This window comes from Ornithodoros turicata, chromosome 9 (genome assembly GCF_037126465.1).
Source record: "Ornithodoros turicata isolate Travis chromosome 9, ASM3712646v1, whole genome shotgun sequence".
Lineage (NCBI taxonomy): Eukaryota > Metazoa > Arthropoda > Arachnida > Ixodida > Argasidae > Ornithodoros > Ornithodoros turicata.
In genome coordinates this window covers 5596546-5611281 of record NC_088209.1, presented here as the reverse complement: position 1 = coordinate 5611281, position 14736 = coordinate 5596546, and the positions used below count along the sequence as shown (strand labels likewise).

The window sequence follows — 14736 nt, the reverse complement described above, 5'->3', positions numbered from 1 at the left end:
GCAGGAAAAAAGAATCGCATCCTTTGAGTGCATCTACACACTTAAATAAAGGGTGTGTTGTAACTCAGTAGAGAGTACTGGAGAGTACACCCTTGCCACATGTGTCACTCCCTTTGGGGTGTACAATTACTCTCCATTACCCTCGTTAAGTGGTCTCTCCACACTCCCTTCATTAAGCTCCAAAGCGAGTGATATATGTGGCAAGGGTGCACTCCTCAAAAAGCAGTTACAACACATCATTTTGTTTTAAGTGTCGGGGATGGTGTCGGAACACGACGTTGAAAGAACATTTGCGCCTCATAAGGTTAAATTCTACGTAACCTTCGTGAGAAATTCTGCGACGTACTATCCCTTCCACGAATGTGAAATGTTGGCCACCAAGGAAGTGCCGCCCGCCATTAAAGCCACGGTGTCCCGAAAAGACGCCCCTGAAAACAATAAAAGGAGGATACTATTTTGAGTAGCCACTTGAAGGATCGGAGTATGGTATGGAGCCAAGAACCTTCGTTGGCTTTCATGCGGACAGATTTTAGAATACGTAAAAAAAAAAGAAACGAAAACTCGTAGAGAAACGTCAGGGGAACACACACACGCACAGCCGGTAGCGGGAGTCGAACACCAGTGGTTTGCTGGTCTCGGCGTTCAAAACCGTACTAATACGTTGAACACAGGAGTAAGAGAGAAGCAGCAACGAAGCTGATGTGAATGGACTAATGCAACATTTCCCTTTAGTATTAATCCCAGTGGCGTCGCTCATGATCTCAGTTGTCTCGTGATGTAAGCCCCTAATTATTATTATTAATCCTAATGACACGGGACGAACGCTAGCCGAAGGAGCAATCCAAGTGAGAGCCATCAGGATCGTGTTGTTACTCTATTTAGAGCAAAGGTTGTGGTGTCGCTCACGCAATTTCATGTAGATCAGATCCAGCGCCATCTGTTGTAAGAGAAATAGAAAACCACGGGCGAAGGTTGCCAGGGTTAACACAATGAGACCAAGTCATTGAACCAAGTGTATAATCCTGCTTTTTTCCTCCCTAGTAACCCTCCCTAGTAAAATATCAGTTTGAATCAACTATGGAACTTGGAAAAGTCATCAAAGGCTGGTTCCCTAGCTGGTCCACCACCGGAGTCGATCGGTAGCTACGAGAGTAGTCTACCGATCCATCTACCGGTAGCTACGACAGTAGTCTACCGGTAGTACGGCGGTAGTTTACCGCCCTGCTGTCCAAGGACCCAAACTCCAGGGAGACTGGATCCCTTGAGTTCGGCTGCCGCCCTCGTCTGCTCGAGCTGACGCTCATCGTCATGAGGTGCCACTCGTTGGGCAGCCACGAAAACAGGGCGCTCCCAGCCTTAGCTTCAGTTGCCTGGGTCAGCGCTGGTGGAAGATGACTTCGGCGACGAACCTCTCGGTTGAAGCTGCGTTCCAGGCATTCGTGTGCCACCGTTGTCTGCCTCGCTCCAGGCCACCACCTGGGCTCCCGCTCTCGTTCTCCTGGTCGTCTACTAGTTTAACTCTCGTTCCTGGATTCGGCTGTCGGCTTCCGGCTCTGGGTCTTCTCTTCGTGATGTCACGTAGCGGCTTACAAGGTCTCGTTCGTGCCACGGACCTCGTGACACATGTGGGCCAATCATATAAATCACTACCCCCTGAACCAGAACACAGTAATGTATACAATTAACACGACAGTCAAACACTTTCCTGAAACCATACCTCACGAACAAACAGTCACAGACCACATATGGTGACGCTAAAAATATTGTTGACACGGTTCAAGCTCGAGGAAAACCACTTTTGCTCTTAGAAAGGAACTCCCATGCCAAAAGTGACCAGACTACACGAAAGACTACACAACACGAAGACGCCAGACGCCTGGGATGCTCCTCCGATTAACAGAACAAAGAAGGGTATACGAATCGACCAGCGTCCTTGAGTGTTTTGGGAATAGCTTTACAAAAATAGGAAATACAACACTGCGCCTTATGAAACTGAAGCACAAATATTAATTAGATACAGCGTAATGTTACGGAACGTCACCGAATTGAAAGAATGATTACAAGGAAGATAATCGAAGCAGGTAGAATTGCATCCCTTGCACAAAGCTGTGTCAGCACTCCACTCGACAACAGTGAGCTAGAAATAGGGTTAGTCAAGAAATCGGGGGCCAATCCGCATAGCCGGCCTGAGCCAATAGTGTAGACCGCCGAGAGACGCTGTAGTAGGGATCCTGATGATGTTTACCAGCAGTGCATGTGGCGACGGCATGCTTTTGCGATTCTTCGGAGGTTTTTCATGTCGCGTTAGCAGTCGTGCTGCCTGCAAGACATTACATTGTAAGGTGTATCTTTCGTCACATCAACATCAGCTTCAAAGATATAGTTACAAAGAAAAAGAAGAATGAAACGCACTGTTATCTGCCCGGGTGTAACACTGAATACCCCGGCGTTCGGGAAAAGGATGGGCGGACATTATCTCTTTTTGGAGTGCCGAAGGATGACTCTCGAAGGAAGCAGTGGGAACGGAACCTGCACCGAAACGATAAGCCCTTCTTAGAAACATCGGTCGTGCGCGAGAGGCACCTTCAGCCGCGCTTCATATTGCGGCACTATGTGCGTGTCGTCGATGGACAGGAAGTTCCTCGTGAGAAGCCTGCGTTAACTGACGACGGGGTGCCGACCGCCTTGCTTGGTCTTCCGAGTTACCTATACAAGGAAGCCCGCCAGAAAACGCCGCAGGGGAAACGAGCTGCAGAATATTCAACTGTGCCAAGGAAAAAAAAGCTCGTTTGTCACGTCTTGGTATCGACGAGACGACACAGGCGACAACGAAGAAGATGGCGTTTCTATCCCAATTTGTGGCAACGCCTTTGAGCCTACTGATCTTCAGTCCCTTGTGCAATATCGCAGCGTTGCAAAGAGGCGGACAATGCTTAACATGCTAGGTATCGATGCGATTTCGCAACAAGAAGTGTCAGCAGGAGTTCATTTCTGGTTTCTCACGAGAGGGTCCTTCTTTTTACACATCTACTACCGTGGGAAACAGGCAAAAGTGATCCCAGTGAATACACTGGACACAGCCGCAGAAGTTATCTGCGGAGCACACTTCAGCCCTCTGTACTGGTGTAACGAGCCAAGAAGAATATGAAGGCAGTTACCGTGGGCGTCTCACAGACAGTCTTACGTGTAACATCCATGTTGCGCTCAAGCATCTTGGCACAGTCGGATCATAAACCATCCTGAAGAGTCCGTCTCACAGCCTTTTATGTTACTGCCCACTTGCACGTTTTTGTAAACTCCCTGAACCGAAACAAAGGTGAACAGCACGATACATCAAGGTACCTGAAATTAAGGGGCTGTACGTAGGGAATGCAATGGCTTATTATATAAATATTGCATTTGTTCAGTCCTCTCCCCATCTATCCACCTCTGTTACGACGCTCATAGCCACAGTTGCTCCGCGGCGCTAACACGGAATAAAAAAAGAACCACCAGCAAGGGGTACAGTATGGCCACTGGCGATGAAACTCCCCATTAATCATCTTAAAATAAGGTTATTTTATTCATTATTATTCAATTCATTTATGTGTCTTTCATTATGATGACTATACATGACAGATTTGTGCGAAGATTAAATACGTATCACGTTTGATCAACCTTGTTTTCACGGTCCTTTTAGTTGGCATAACGTTGGTGGGAATGCAACGGCTGAGGCTGGATGGATTTTAAAATTCGACATATTTAAACTAGAACCGACAGTTTTAAATAATAACACAGCGCAGATTCCTCCGTGATCGGCGTTTACGACGCTACCGCGCAGCAAATGACGCCTGCAGATACCAGCAAGGTACTCTTGTAAATATTTAAAATAAAGAAACCCACATTAGGTGCTCGTGCAGAAAATCGCAGATGTTATCAGTCGACGCTTTTCGTCATATGTGTCCGTGCTGCTCGCCTGTACGATCACAGCACCACGGAGCCGATTCCATACGGAGCGCACTTCACTTTACCGCGCTAGATTTTTCCACCATCCCTAGTTCCAGAGCTCGGCATTTCGGCCCGAAAGAACTCACGATCACTATCATCTGATAAGGAGAGCGTGAGGCTGAAGGCGACTCACGCTCAGGCTGATATGGCGCGTGATCGCTCTGCACGATGAGCGCGATATTGGATCGCACCCAAGCAGCACAGTGTACTGAAAGTCGAGTGCAATAGGGTTGGACGGGTAGGTGGAAGGCCTTGAACAGACTCGTGAAACTAAAGAACATTGATAAGACACATACCGCCCACCCCTATTGCACTCGACTTTCAGTACATTGTGCTGCTTGGGCACTCATACTCGCGCCACTGTTTATCGCAATCACAACGTCGAACGAATGAACCCAAGCAGCATGTACTGAAAGTCGAGTGCAATAGGGGTGGTCGGTATTCGTTTTATCAGAGTACTTCAGTTTCACGAGCCTGTCCACCCCTATTGCACTCGACTTTCAGTACATTTTGCTGCTTGGGAATTGATCGCGCATGCTGCGATCACCATGAGGGTGGTTGCATGAATGCGATCGCGATATCAGGCAAAGGTCCTTCGTGTGATATCTAGGCATTATCGCACTCACGCGATCACCATACAGTTGCGCTGTTGGCACATGGCACCTTGCACACAGCAAAGGCAGGGAAGGCGTGAATTTCCTCTTGTGATTGTGCTTTCGGGCCTAAAATAGGCAAATCAAAGATCGTAATGGCAAAAAAAGAAAATGAGAAGCTGTTCGAGCCCGGGTGTGGGTCTTTTGGGCACTGGTTGTGCTGGCAACAGGTGTTGCGCTGCTGCTGCAGTGAAGAATCATGTCTGAACGCGTTGACGAGCCCCACACCATGGGTGACTTCGCTGTCCCCGATTGGCTACAGGACCACATCAAAATACATCCGCAGCTCTAGTGAGGGCGAGAAAACATTTATGCTGCGTCTTCACTGCGTGTATTGTCATCAAGCAAGATAACTACCTATGGAGGTAGCCTTTTTTACATAAACTGTAACTAGTGTTCACTGTAAGACGCGAAAGATTGGGAAGAGAAGAGCAGTGGGAAATTACGAGCACGGTCGACGCACGCTGTGGACCTTTCCACAGACATCGGCATCTACGGTGTCCTTGAAACGGCGTTCCTGGTGCCTGAAGTTGGGCATACGTCTCAGCTTGACGAGTATCGTGTGGAGAACTATGACAAGCAAGATGTCTGTACCTTTTGGAAACACGACACCAGTCGATAGCTGGGTCGTCTAACCGAGGTCTGCTTTGGCATAACGGCCACTTCCTGTGGCGTCGAACACCTTTTTTCGGTGGCCGGTGCAATACAAATGGCGCGACAGTCCTCACGTCTCCCGATTACAGTGGAAAAACTCCTCCTCATGGCGGAAAGCGTGACGAGGCCAAAAGGGCAGGAAGCCGGAGAATTTCCACGCCGTAGTCATTAAAAGCTCACTACCCTACACGTATTTCTCAATGTCAGTGTTAGGGTATTTGTTTCTTCATGTATTTCCGTACGCTGAATAAATAACTGGCGTTAGACGCACAGTGTAGGCTACCGATTATGACAGATTTCCTAACTGACGTCGCCATTGGCCCTCTCGTCGCCAGTATGTCTACATACCAGTCCGCGAAGCAAACTTCGGCAAGCAGAAAACGACACACCACCACCACATGGCGACATTGCAGAGTTCTAGCATCGTGACAACAGACATTTGGTCACCCGGCAACAGGTTCACAACGACACAGTGATCGGCGAAGACGAGATATGAAAAATTAGAGACGTCGGAACATGATAGCAATAGTTGAGAAAACATCCACAGGCAAACGTTATGCAAATATCGCCTCTTATATTTGAATTTTATGGGGTGGGGCATGTTGAGGGTAGACAGCATTCAAGCAGGAGCATCAACTATAATCTAAAACTAATAATAATAATTGGGGGTTTACGTCGCGAGACAACTGAGATCATAATCTAAAACTAATCAGAATGGGACGCAGCACACGGTGTTGCGTGAACATGTGAATAGTGGGCTTCTGATTAGCGAACATGTGCATAGTGAATAGCGAACTTGCGAGTAAAACACATGGGAAGTTTTTTTTTTTTTTTGGGGGGGGGGTGAGAATTTATGTTAGCAGTAGCAGAACAAGCCGGGAGGCGAGTTCAATTTCTCCTCTCTCTCTCTCTCTCTCTTTTTCCTTACAAATAAACAAACACGAGGTTGCGAACGCGCCCAGAAAGTGCGCGCTTCCCTATGCTTTGCGCTTTTGCAGAACAACATTATCGCGGTGATGAGCGCGATCACGCAATAATCCCACTCAGGGAAAACAGCCTGATCGCGATCACATTGTAATTCGCATGAGTGTCTGCTGAGGCGCGGCATCGCGATCGCAATACAGGAATCACGAAATACAGATTAGTGCCGTGAGTGCGATCGCGATCACCGCAGGTTTTCCAGATGTTATTTCAACGTGCCGTGATCATCACAAGGGCACTTCAATGACGATTGCAATCACAGCCACACTCATCCCTTTGGTGATCGTTATGGCAGTTATTCTGGGTTCGCGATCATGCGTGATTTCACACCAGCAATGCGGTACAGTATGGCCTCTGGCGATGGAACTCCCCATTCATCATTTTAAAATAACGTTGTTGCTGTTTTGAACGCTTAACGTCTAGCTTAGGAAAGTTTTGCAGTGTTATCCCTGTGACCTACTGGTAAGATTGCATGAGAAATGTCAAGCACTTCCCAAACGTACACAGCATATCCTCGTCTGCCTTAAATAGGGCGTGTTTTTTTATTCAACTGCACACTCTAAAAAATAAAACTCCTTTTTAGGTGTAATTGGGGTGTATTTGGGGTATATCAATTGCTTTACTCCCTTATTACACCCTCAAGAAAAAGAATATACCCTGTTTTTGGTCTGAAATGGGTGTAATATGTGTATGTCCCGCTCTGCAGGGTGTAATTTCGAGAATTGGTGTGAAAAAGGTGTAGTGGCCATCAAATTTCTGATGCTTCGCTACGACAGGTCTAGCAACAGTGTGCTGTTTACTCTGTGTTCTCCAGCTATGGCGGTTGGAGTTAATTGTGGTAGTTTTCGTGTTCTTTGGGAAGGTCGTTTGGTGAACTACAGGTCATTTGACCATCTGAGTTTAGTATGTAGGAAGGAAGTTGCCTCAGGACAGAAGCCGCCGATATTTCGAACAGAGACTGTTCTTCTTCTGGGCACCGTCCTCATCATTGGCATGGTATTTAAAGGGTTAGGTGTGACGTGTTTAAAGGTTCATGCGAATTGTGGGTCAACAGCCCGGAGGGAAGAAAGGATCCCTGCGGGCTTCTACGGCCGGAGTGAATGGCTGCTTTGTTAGGGTGTGGAGGGGATTATGTGAACGTAGTGATCTAGGCTACAGACCGGTTACAGATAATGGAAGGTTCACGAACACGTGGACGAAACGGGACAACAGGCAAGAATTGGCAAGCATAGCGAAAGATAAGGAGGTTAGTGGTTACGTGGGGAAAATTCCAGAACAAGCAAAGTTTTTTTTTTTTAAATAATATTTGTAATACAAAGTTGTGCATGCCTCGGAAATTGCTAGGTCGGCGCTCGAGCTGGATCACGTGACCGTTGCCACCTGAGCCATAGAGATAATATAGCAGGATTTTAGAGAACGGAGTTCGCGCAGCAGCTATAGGCTCCTGATACCACCCGTGCGCCGCCAAACTTTTGGCATGGACAGTGTTATCCAACGAGTTTTTCCCCGCCCAAATACGACGGAGCTTTGCAGTTTGTGGGCCATACTGGGATGTCACGTGACATGAGAGCAGCCGCTTCCCGGAATCCGCAGCGATGTTGTAAGAATCACAAGTGTGGCTCGGTCTGGGCAAGTTTTAAGGCAAACAGGTACTTTTTAGCGTTCACGGAAACGTTGCTCTGCGATTACGAGACTGATATCGCATCGAGAAATGCTGTGGATCATATTTTTGCGGGATACGGGCGCCGCGAACGTTGCTATGTACGGCGGGCGCGAAGGAGGAATCGCCCATGTCGAGGTTCGAAAAATTCGATTATCTCACGTGGGTACTACAGGGCACTGAGAGCCTGAATACGGAGAATGGACGCAACATGCCGTGCAGCCCGTGCTTGTTTCCCGCCGTGGCCACAGATCATGTTACGATGCTACAGCTGGAATGTGGATCTGCATTGTAGACTGAGGCGTAATCTGAAGTTGGCGTGATGTACGAGGAAGCCACACTGTGCAAGACGGGAACTGGATAAAGGTAACCCCAAGATTTCTCTGTTATATTGCACATGTACCCACATGCACCGCAAATAAGCTATGTAATACATAGCACGATACAAAATTTAGGGAATACCAGAAGAGTATCAAAATACAAAGGAAGGGACTCAGAGCCTGTGTATCAATAGAACAGCATAAATACAAATTGGATGTACAGGGTGTTTGCTCTAACGTGTCCAGAAATTATATTTAAAGGGAGCGATAAAAGCAAGGCAAGCGGCACTTTTCTGCTACTTGACTAAGAAACAGGTACTGCTTCATTAGTAGCACTTGTTTCTTAGTCATGTAGTTGAAAAGTAGCGCTCGTTTCACTTTTATCGCGCTTTAAATAAAATTTCTGTACACGTTAGAGCAAACGCCCTGTATACATAAGTATATTAAGATAACCACTCGTACCAGCAGAAAACTGCCTCACAATGTAACTAGTGAGGCATTTAAAACATTGTATCAACATGGAAATACCAAAACATAGAATATTTAAAAGCACAGAATAAAATATAGAATACACATAGAATATTTACAAGAATGAGCGGAAATTGCCAAATGTCCCTCATAGTTGCACAGCATACCTACTGGTTACGAAACAAAATCTGTTTCGTGAGCATTTGCCTTACTTGAATACCACAATTTGCCACAGTAACCCTGCGTGCATGTTCCCTCAGCCTGATGTTTGTGTATCTCTGGGGTGTTACCTTTGCAAGAGAGATAATATGGCTGGGCTCATCAGCGTAGTGCTTACACCTCGGCAACTTTTCACCATGTTTAGCAATGAAATAGTTGAATGATTTCAGGACAATGTTGGTTACTGTGAGCTCTCTGCACTTGGACTGCTCAAGCCGGAATATGGCTTGAGCCCATTATTGAAGCCGGAATATGGTGATGCCACACCCACTAGCATGAGCACAAGCGCATCACCCGCCAGTGGTGCGTCATCAGTTTCGTGTGGAGTGTGGGTCTCCCCGAAATCTACAAACCCAATGAGGCGCCCTGTGGCTTTGTCGACTTCACATTTGTTTTCTTATGCTCATTCCGTAGAGCATAATGGAACACATCTTGTCCCTTCGCTCACTGTTCTGGTGTTTGGATTTCAGATGATCAAGCACCTCTTTGACCACTGACGAAGAGTGTCAACTGCTGGCATAGGAAACATTTTTGCCACATAGTTGTAAGCCCGGGGGGAATAGAAGTGCAGAGTCATGGCGAACTTTCACATTCTTTTTTTCATTCTTCGATTATTTCTTTGTGCAGTTCGCCAAAAGATTCAATCCTGCTCTGTGCTTCTTCTGCCTGTAGGTGTTTCTGTTTCAGTTCTGCAATCAGATCTTCCAGCTTCTTTATTTTTGTGTGTCTTCTTTTCAGTGTCACCTGCAGACGGCGGCGGACTGCACTCAAGTGAAAATTCCTCTGCTTTAGTTGCCGTACACTTGACCTGGGAGTTGTTTTGCTCTGGTAAGCATGCTCTTTCCGAATTCCTGTGCTCTTTGGCGTGCTGGGACTCTCAATATTCGTGTCACCTTGTGATACCTGCAGTATGCACTATTTGATTACAGAGCACACGTCTAACAGCTAAATGTTTCATAAAATGTACCTTTCGCCTTTTCGGTGTTCCCTGTTCCTGAGGTGTACAGGTCACTGTTTCGGAGCAGACATTTTCATCACTTTCAGTGTCAACTTCTGGGGATGCACTTGGCTGGCTTGATTTGTCTCCTCCCATGTGTGATGCTTGTGATGGGGATTCCTGCCCAGTTTCGTGAGTGTCAACCAAGACAGAGGTCTGTTAAAAGTGCAGTAAGGTGAAGCTTGTTTTCAGTAATGATACCCACAAAGTTTTTTCTCTTTTCTTACTTTCACGTTAGCACCACGAAGCAACTATGGCCATGAGCGGCGTGATGCCCATACTGAAGAAGAAACGTGATCATGTATTTACCAGTTTGTGCTTCCTTGGGAGTCTACAGTAGGGATGCTCCTCGTGAAGCTGCATTGGCATATGTACCTGCATAGCAATTTTTGTCTTAACTTTTGTAAGGCTAAATTTTTTACATAATGTTTGGCCGTGGTTGAATATTTTCTCTAAAATCTTTCTAGCATGGAGTCACAAGTGAAAACTGCTCCTTACAGGGGTTGCAGCAGGTGTACGAGGATTGGCTGGCTGATCCAACACCGTACTGCATCCCGCTTCATTGTCCTGTGAAAACAAACACGGAGTCAGCATAATAACACACACGGAGAGACACAAAGAGTGTGGCTGACTGATGTTCATGATTACTGTAATCGACAAATATCAAGCTGATGAGGGTATGCTTTCAGTGCATAGACATGAAAAGCAGGGAGCACCTATATTAATTACCAAGTAAAGCTTTGTCGTTCTACAGTGCAATATGACATTCCATTGCTTTGATTTTGTAATGATGTAGGATACAGTCATGAGCATGCACACAATGCACCGAAGGATGTTTCATTTCATTTGTATTGACTGTATTGGCACTATGCAATAAAGTGGATTTGGCGCTATACTTGCCTGAGATGTGCTTGGCACTACTACATTTGGAACAGCATCCTTTTTTAACATGCTCAGGCGATATCCAGACATAAAGGTGCTGGCGTCGAAGTGCCGGGAACAAAGTTTCACATGTTGCGTAGGAACGAAACCCTGCATTCCTAGGGCTTCCAGCCATCTCGAAAGCATATCCGGGTTTTGCAGAGGAAAACTGTTGGATGATAACGCAAGGAACATATAATAACAACAGTACGGACTTTTTCCGGACGCTTGCCGCCAGTTTCGTTTCTCTTCACGCATGCGGGAAAAGGCGGTTTAGCTTGTATATATGCCATTGAAGGCCGTCACAAATTGGGTACGCTTACGAATGAAACGTCACGCCGCAGGATTTACTGTGTCTGATTTTGCACTTGGCGCAGCTAACCGACATTTTCGGCTGTCTGCGAGCATGGACGACGTACGGCGACAGTATATCAAGACGAGGGCGGGGAGGGGAAACCATTCGTTTCACATGCACACAAAAGTGACACGCGAATGACAACAAACAGGCAGATGATTATTGGCAAGCTCTTATTGCGTCTTTAGTCTTGTAATGTACATGACAAACACATCGCATACACCGTATGGAGCACGTCACACAATAAAAACGTCCGCCAAACTTAGCGGAGGGACACCCGAGAGGAAAGCAACAGACTCCGTGCCAAAAGTATGGCGGCAGCGCTGCGGTAACACTTCTCCGGGCTAGTCCGACCTACGACCATCTCTATAATACACGAACATCACACTCGCACCTAGCCCCAGTGCCACTGATGTAGTTTCGCCAAGCGGCCGCCGCGCGTTTGTGGCGCTGTATACGAGACCCTCGGCAGACGACGCATGCTACGCGGACACCGTTGCTGCCGTCATTCGCGTTTGGTTTTTGCTATTTTTCACGCGGTGGACAGTGTTTGTCTCCAATGCATGGTTTGTGCATGGTGCAGACTTGATGGTGTACTGCACCGTCCCGCTTTGCGAGCCGAAGAAAGCAGTGTCGAACACAAGTATTCCATTCCACGAGTTCCGCTCAAATGCTGTCTTACGGGAGAAGTGGCTCAAAATATATCGCGGCGTCTTGACACAAGTAACTTCATTGCGAATTGCGATTGTTTCATTTCATATAGGGTGCACTTTTTGGATGGCACTGTGTACCATAAATAGTTTTATCTAATATAGCTGAGTACCTTTTACGCATCTCTCTCTGAAAAAAACGAATAATGAACCGTGGCCTCCGACCAGGGGTGGACACAAATGCATTTTTTGAGTATCTAAAAATAAATACAAAATACTTTGTTGAAAGGGGTGTTTAGATACTCATCATAAATACTTTTAAATACTTTTCCATAGGAGTATTTAAATATAAAATATACAGTATTTAAATGCCGTAACTAGTACCATAAGTACTGTGATGAAGATGTCATCTGGAATTACAGAAATAACGATGAACTTAACTACAAGTCAGCAAGGAAAAATAGCATTTATTTGTTAGATTATCACGGTAATTTTAATATTAGAAGTTTTTAACTGCATCACTTAGGATTCTTGTGTTCGGCCGTACAATCAGATTCGCATAGGAGAACAGCATCTTCACTGGTGCCGATGAGCAAAGGCTTGCATTAAATTTGATGAAGATGCTTCGTACAACAAAGTAATCAGCCGCGACCATTGTCTGCAACAACAGCGAAAAACTCTCCATCTAAAATCGTTTTTCGCCTGCATGCTAGCTCGAACTCTGCGTGTTCTCGGCATTTCAAGGTCGAAGACTTCAGCATCGGCGCAAAGCGCGAAATTCTCAGACGTGGCACGGTAGCTCGAACTCTGCGTGTTCTCGGCATTTCAAGGTCGAAGACTTCAGCATCGGCGCAAAGCGCGAAATTCTCAGACGTGGCTACGGTACCTACATTTAGTGATCACGTAGTTTACACAGCCTTGCGTCTCCCAGGAGTGCAAAACGAACACAAAAAAAGCACCAAAAGGTAGCGTCGCAGAAAAGCCACCATCAAGAAAAATTCTCAGAGTGGCTTCTATCCGAACAGCATAATAAATGTTAGCAGAGCATTGTAATGGCAAACCGCAAAAGAAGAAAAAAAAAGTGTAAAAGGAAAATAAAAAGGGACCCTTAAGTAGGAAAACAGAACAAGCAACTGCTGGTGTAAAACTGAAGTGCTTGCTTATACAACAAATTCTGTTGGACGTCGTAACAGGTGTCAGTCATCTCTTTGCCAGGAACAGTTTCTTCTTACGGTCGCATTCACCCATTCTCTGTAACTGCCCTGTATGTTAACACGGAACGCCTCTCACGTGAAACGTAAAGTCTGAACGCACTTGCGTCTGACAATCGTAAACGCATGATAACTGGCCCAACACACAAGGTGCTGCTCCCAAGTTTATGTGTACGATGTACGGCACATAGTGCGCGAGTTTCACAGTTTTACATGCCACCTACGCTTCAGAGCACAGCGTATTTCTGAGTATTTAGTTTCAGAACTCTTAGCTCTACATGAACAGAGAACCTGCGACAATACACAAACATGTACGCACGAAGAATTAACCACAAGGACCACTTATATTGCACACAGCTGAGCTACAACAAACGCTCTTCTGGGTCCAGCAAGTGCCGCCCCTGGCGGGCGCTCCGCGCGTAAATACGGCACTTCCGCTCCTCGAGGCGCGGACGGAAGTCCCATAGGCGAACGGGCGAGTGTTATAGAGATGGTCGTGCTTTCGGTACATTGTGCTGCTTGGGTTGACGCGCGGCGAGGTCTCGGAGCACGATTTCCGTCTCATAATTGCGCTGATTATTACCCGGAAACTTCAGTGCTATATTTTTAAACACTCCTTGGTTTTCACAGGGTACTTCACATTACACCAGACCTTTCGTTCGGCGTAGACAGTAGTTCAGCTGAGAATCCCCAGTGACCCGGAGCTTCTCCTTATCTTCCTCAGAAGGCCTCCCTTCGTTCGCCGTGCAAAGACAGACGGGTACAGGTTTTGGGTCATCCAACGTGCAACTAGCAAGGATTGTCGAAAGATGGAAAATCCAGGGAACCGGTATCGAAAAATTGGCCCTATCTCAAAATAACGTGATCGAAGCCCCCGTTGAAAAGTAAACTACTGTAAATAAATGTTATCTGGCTATTTCTGCGCGGAAAATGCCAAAGCCCAGACCCAAAGTCTAAGGACTAACCTGAACATGAAAATGCAAACACCGAACTTTTACTAACATAATAATGAACTAACTAACGTGCTGTTCCGTCGCGTCCGTTTCATTTATCTCTTATTTCTTAATTTTATTTATGTATTTCCGGAATAGCAAGCCGGCGTGCCGTATGGCTGACCTTTAGCCCGTTTTTTTTTTTCGTCTAATAAATATATCCCCCGTCGCTGTCGTTGGTTTTCCTTGCTTCGCGAACGTTAATTTGGGTTCCGGAAAAGACTGTTGCTCATTGCGTGGGCGGAAATAATTGTGCAGCGGCCGCTTGATCGATTTTTCTTATTGGTTCACGTGGAGCGTTCATGAGAATAATAATAATATTAAAGATAAAAATAAAAGTAAATCGATCAATAAAAGAAAGAAAGAGAAACAACAAATAAAGCTGCAGTTCTAAGTGCCGTTATCCTCAGAAACATTTATCTGTGTGTAATCCGCTTGCTGGCTGTTTCAACATTACGAACATTAAAGGGCAGTCCTGTTGAACGTTACTGGAATGTTTGTGAAGTCGGCCTTCCACTAACCGTAAATACGAGAGATTCTAGTTAGCCTTATCAGACAGTTGACTGAGTAAATTGACGTTTCATGTGAAGCTAATAAACTCATCTCAGTTCTCTATAAACGCACCAAAAAAAGAAGAGGTTAATTGGTCTCGGTGGTCTCCAACACGG

The 14736-nt window shown here is 46.1% G+C and overlaps 1 long non-coding RNA gene across 3 annotated transcripts; it reads left to right on the top strand.

Moving 5' to 3' along the window:
• Positions 1 to 7839: 7839 nt before the first annotated feature.
• On the top strand, positions 7840 to 10832 carry LOC135369245 (uncharacterized). 3 transcript variants are annotated; one of them, XR_010415018.1, is made up of 4 exons: positions 7840 to 8301; positions 9681 to 9770; positions 9987 to 10093; positions 10178 to 10832. It is a non-coding gene; the product is annotated as an uncharacterized LOC135369245 (long non-coding RNA). The 3 variants fall into 3 exon arrangements; XR_010415019.1 differs by having other exon boundaries at positions 9987 to 10342; positions 10440 to 10832; XR_010415017.1 differs by having other exon boundaries at positions 9987 to 10832.
• Positions 10833 to 14736: the final 3904 nt, after the last annotated feature.